Here is a 6,000-nt window from a genome sequence, read left to right as displayed (position 1 = left end):
CTCTCTCTCTCTCTCTCCCTCTCTCTCTCTCTCTCTCTCTCTCTCTCTCTCTCTCTCTCTCCCTCTCTCTCTCTCTCTCTCTCTCTCCACCCGTGTGGTCTGGTCAGTCAGTCTGCTTGTGGCTGTCTAAGCCATAGCGCTGAAACAGTGGTGACCTGTGTTCTGGCTCCCCCATGGTCACTTAAAAAAAGTCCTGCCTCTGTCTGGTCACACACATACATACTGTACTGAATAACTTTGTATAAAATAGAATCAGGTCAATATTAGCGCTGCTGAACATTTGATGGAAACATTGGTGCATTTTTCTCATCATCCTGTGGAAAAATCCACAAAATGTAGCACAGCAGCTGCACACAAAAACAGACGCTTGGGAAAATCGGAGTCACCGTCAAGCTCTGTTCGCTTTATGAAAATACTGCCCTTCCGCCCGCATTAGCTTGTGTGCTCTGTCTAAATAACAATCGGATTTGTTGACATCCCAGCATGCATTTGGGACAGAGAGAGACAGATAGGGAAACAGGATAGGCCGCCAGTGCCTCGCGTGAGATGCTTTGCTTAGTTTCGCTAAATTCCTGGATGCCTATGGGATCATGACATGATTATGTTATTTGATCCCATAGATACTCAACAATTGAGCCAAAATAGTCTGATATTGCTGTTTGACATATTTCTTCATACTACACCAAATACATTAAAAAAAGGCATTTATTTGTTTCGGACTCTGGAAAAGTGGGAAAAACTAGGCTATCTCTGAACCAGATCACACACATTTAGGCTATTATGTGATTTGATCACTTTTGATAACTAATGTAATAACTAATGTCATCTTTTTTCACTTCCATTCACTGAGCCTCCCCTGAAACTGGTGAAACGGAAACAGACGTTACTTTTTGTGATCCCGTTTGAATGGTGCCACGTGGTACACATATCATGTTTGTCAATGTCAAATATAATTTTGCAAGTCAAGATAGTGGCAGTTTGTGGTCAAACTGTGCCACTATAAGTTATAAATCAGAAAGATACGCACAACCAGTCGCATAAGCGACGTCTCTCCCCCCAGTCCATGTTGTTGATGGTGTGAGCAGGGCATGGTAATAACTGTGAGACTGTAATCGGGATGCCATCGATGCCACTCTCTCCCTGCAGCTGCTCCATCGACAGTGAATGGTGACTGTTTTCCCTGTGAACAAACGATAAGGAGACAGCAGAGGAGACAAACGATAAGGAGACAGCAGAGGAGACAAACGATAAGGAGACAGCAGAGGAGACAAACGATAAGGAGACAGCAGAGGAGACAAACGATAAGAAGACAGCAGAGGAGACAAACGATAAGGAGACAGCAGAGGAGACAAACAATAAGAGACAGCAGAGGAGACAAACGATAAGGAGACAGCAGAGGAGACAAACGATAAGAGACAGCGGAGGAGACAAACGATAAGGAGACAGCAGAGGAGACAAACAATAAGAGACAGCAGAGGAGACAAACGATAAGAGACAGCAGAGGAGACAAACGATAAGAGACAGCAGAGGAGACAAACGATAAGGAGACAGCAGAGGAGACAAACGATAAGAGACAGCAGAGGAGACAAACGATAAGGAGACAGCAGAGGAGACAAACAATAAGAGACAGCAGAGGAGACAAACGATAAGGAGACAGCGGAGGAGACAAACGATAAGGAGACAGCAGAGGAGACAAACGATAAGAGACAGCAGAGGAGACAAACGATAAGAAGACAGCAGAGGAGACAAATGATAAGGAGACAGCAGAGGAGACAAACGATAAGGAGACAGCGGAGGAGACAAACGATAAGGAGACAGCAGAGGAGACAACCGATAAGAGACAGGAGAGGAGACAAACGATAAGAGACAGCAGAGGAGACAAACGATAAGGAGACAGCAGAGGAGACAAACGATAAGAAGACAGCAGAGGAGACAAACGATAAGAAGACAGCAGAGGAGACAAACGATAAGGAGACAGCAGAGGAGACAAACGATAAGAGAGAGCAGACGAGACAAACGATAAGAGACAGCAGAGGAGACAAACGATAAGGAGACAGCAGAGGAGACAAACGATAAGAGACAGCAGAGGAGACAAACGATAAGGAGACAGCAGAGGAGACAAACGATAAGGAGACAGCAGAGGAGACAATCAAAGACTTGCCTTATCAATGGCTGGCAGTAGGTGGAGGCAGCGGGGGATGGGTTGGCACCTAGAGGACACAAAGGAGGAATGTCACGACAGAGGCAGTCACGATTAGCTTTTACAGACTGGGAATCCACTGCATAAATATTGACAGACAGTTGCTTGCTAGATTATTGAGCGCCAATAAGGCACAGAGACTAAATCAAATGCCTTAAGAACAGAACAACTAACCGCCAGCCTAAAGCACTGATGTAGGCTATCTATCTCTCTTATTTTTCAAACGTTGATGGATGTGGTATACGGTTGGTTATACGATGACTTTGAAAAGATGACTCTGCGTTTTTGTTGTGTGCTGATGTAAGTGCCTATAATGTGGGTCTATATTGTGCAAATTTAAAAGCCACGGTTTCATTGCGGGCTTCCAATTAGTATGGAGATTTGCAGAGCATGTCCCTCGCTGGCTTTATTGCTAATTTTCCTTCCATAAAATTGACCGCTATGGCTAATCTCATTCTCAAGTTCACACAACTGCCTTTGGCATTTTAGCCCATTATATGCATGACGATTCATGACATGACAAGGCTGAGGAGAACTGCAGAAACCAAGTCAAGCACAAGTCAAAGCTCAGGCCTGAGAGAAGGATTAACCCTCTCAGTCACCAGGAACACAAGAACTCTCAGATCAGCGATATAGCTGGGGGCTGAGGGTCTGGAGACAGGAGATATAGCTGGGAGCTGAGGGTTTGGAGACAGGAGATATAGCTGGTGAGGGTTTGGAGACAGGAGATATAGCTGGGAGCTGAGGGTCTGGAGACAGGAGATATAGCTGGTGAGGGTCTGGAGACAGGAGATATAGCTGGTGAGGGTTTGGAGACAGGATATATAGCTGGGAGCTGAGGGTTTGGAGACAGGAGATATAGCTGGTGAGGGTCTGGAGACAGGAGATATAGCTGGGAGCTGAGGGTCTGGAGACAGGAGATATAGCTGGTGAGGGTCTGGAGACAGGAGATATAGCTGGTGAGGGTCTGGAGACAGGAGATATAGCTGGGAGCTGAGGGTTTGGAGACAGGAGATATAGCTGGGAGCTGAGGGTCTGGAGACAGGAGATATAGCTGGTGAGGGTCTGGAGACAGGAGATATAGCTGGTGAGGGTCTGGAGACAGGAGATATAGCTGGGAGCTGAGGGTTTGGAGACAGGATATATAGCTGGGAGCTGAGGGTTTGGAGACAGGAGATATAGCTGGTGAGGGTTTGGAGACAGGAGATATAGCTGGTGAGGGTCTGGAGACAGGAGATATAGCTGGTGAGGGTCTGGAGACAGGAGATATAGCTGGTGAGGGTCTGGAGACAGGAGATATAGCTGGGAGCTGAGGGTTTGGAGACAGGATATATAGCTGGGAGCTGAGGGTCTGGAGACAGGAGATATAGCTGGTGAGGGTCTGGAGACAGGAGATATAGCTGGTGAGGGTTTGGAGACAGGAGATATAGCTGGTGAGGGTCTGGAGACAGGAGATATAGCTGGTGAGGGTTTGGAGACAGGAGATATAGCTGGTGAGGGTTTGGAGACAGGAGATATAGCTGGTGAGGGTCTGGAGACAGGAGATATAGCTGGGAGCTGAGGGTTTGGAGACAGGATATATAGCTGGGAGCTGAGGGTTTGGAGACAGGAGATATAGCTGGTGAGGGTTTGGAGACAGGAGATATAGCTGGTGAGGGTCTGGAGACAGGAGATATAGCTGGTGAGGGTCTGGAGACAGGAGATATAGCTGGGAGCTGAGGGTTTGGAGACAGGATATATAGCTGGGAGCTGAGGGTTTGGAGACAGGATATATAGCTGGGAGCTGAGGGTTTGGAGACAGGAGATATAGCTGGTGAGGGTTTGGAGACAGGAGATATAGCTGGTGAGGGTTTGGAGACAGGAGATATAGCTGGTGAGGGTCTGGAGACAGGAGATATAGCTGGTGAGGGTCTGGAGACAGGAGATATAGCTGGGAGCTGAGGGTTTGGAGACAGGATATATAGCTGGGAGCTGAGGGTTTGGAGACAGGATATATAGCTGGGAGCTGAGGGTTTGGAGACAGGAGATATAGCTGGTGAGGGTCTGGAGACAGGAGATATAGCTGGTGAGGGTCTGGAGACAGGAGATATAGCTGGTGAGGGTCTGGAGACAGGAGATATAGCTGGGAGCTGAGGGTTTGGAGACAGGATATATAGCTGGGAGCTGAGGGTTTGGAGACAGGAGATATAGCTGGTGAGGGTTTGGAGACAGGAGATATAGCTGGTGAGGGTCTGGAGACAGGAGATATAACTGGGAGCTGAGGGTTTGGAGACAGGATATATAGCTGGGAGCTGAGGGTTTGGAGACAGGAGATATAGCTGGTGAGGGTTTGGAGACAGGAGATATAGCTGGTGAGGGTCTGGAGACAGGAGATATAGCTGGGAGCTGAGGGTTTGGAGACAGGAGATATAGCTGGTGAGGGTTTGGAGACAGGAGATATAGCTGGTGAGGGTTTGGAGACAGGAGATATAGCTAGTGAGGGTTTGGAGACAGGAGATATAGCTGGTGAGGGTCTGGAGACAGGAGATATAGCTGGTGAGGGTCTGGAGACAGGAGATATAGCTGGTGAGGGTCTGGAGACAGGAGATATAGCTGGTGAGGGTCTGGAGACAGGAGATATAGCTGGGAGCTGAGGGTTTGGAGACAGGATATATAGCTGGGAGCTGAGGGTTTGGAGACAGGATATATAGCTGGGAGCTGAGGGTTTGGAGACAGGAGATATAGCTGGTGAGGGTCTGGAGACAGGAGATATAGCTGGTGAGGGTCTGGAGACAGGAGATATAGCTGGGAGCTGAGGGTTTGGAGACAGGATATATAGCTGGGAGCTGAGGGTTTGGAGACAGGATATATAGCTGGGAGCTGAGGGTTTGGAGACAGGAGATATAGCTGGTGAGGGTTTGGAGACAGGAGATATAGCTGGTGAGGGTTTGGAGACAGGAGATATAGCTGGTGAGGGTCTGGAGACAGGAGATATAGCTGGTGAGGGTCTGGAGACAGGAGATATAGCTGGTGAGGGTCTGGAGACAGGAGATATAGCTGGGAGCTGAGGGTTTGGAGACAGGATATATAGCTGGGAGCTGAGGGTTTGGAGACAGGATATATAGCTGGGAGCTGAGGGTTTGGAGACAGGAGATATAGCTGGTGAGGGTCTGGAGACAGGAGATATAGCTGGGAGCTGAGGGTTTGGAGACAGGATATATAGCTGGGAGCTGAGGGTTTGGAGACAGGATATATAGCTGGGAGCTGAGGGTTTGGAGACAGGAGATATAGCTGGTGAGGGTCTGGAGACAGGAGATATAGCTGGTGAGGGTCTGGAGACAGGAGATATAGCTGGTGAGGGTCTGGAGACAGGAGATATAGCTGGGAGCTGAGGGTCTGGAGACAGGATATATAGCTGGGAGCTGAGGGTCTGGAGACAGGAGATATAGCTGGTGAGGGTTTGGAGACAGGAGATATAGCTGGTGAGGGTCTGGAGACAGGAGATATAGCTGGGAGCTGAGGGTCTGGAGACAGGATATATAGCTGGGAGCTGAGGGTTTGGAGACAGGAGATATAGCTGGTGAGGGTTTGGAGACAGGAGATATAGCTGGGAGCTGAGGGTTTGGAGACAGGAGATATAGCTGGTGAGGGTCTGGAGACAGGAGATATAGCTGGGAGCTGAGGGTCTGGAGACAGGAGATATAGCTGGTGAGGGTCTGGAGACAGGAGATATAGCTGGGAGCTGAGGGTCTGGAGACAGGATATATAGCTGGGAGCTGAGGGTCTGGAGACAGGAGATATAGCTGGTGAGGGTTTGGAGA

Source organism: Poromitra crassiceps (assembly GCF_964638095.1).
Source record: "Poromitra crassiceps genome assembly, chromosome: 27".
In the NCBI taxonomy this organism is placed as follows: domain Eukaryota; kingdom Metazoa; phylum Chordata; class Actinopteri; order Beryciformes; family Melamphaidae; genus Poromitra; species Poromitra crassiceps.
The sequence above is the reverse complement of the archived record's forward strand: the minus strand, read 5'-3'. Positions refer to the sequence as shown.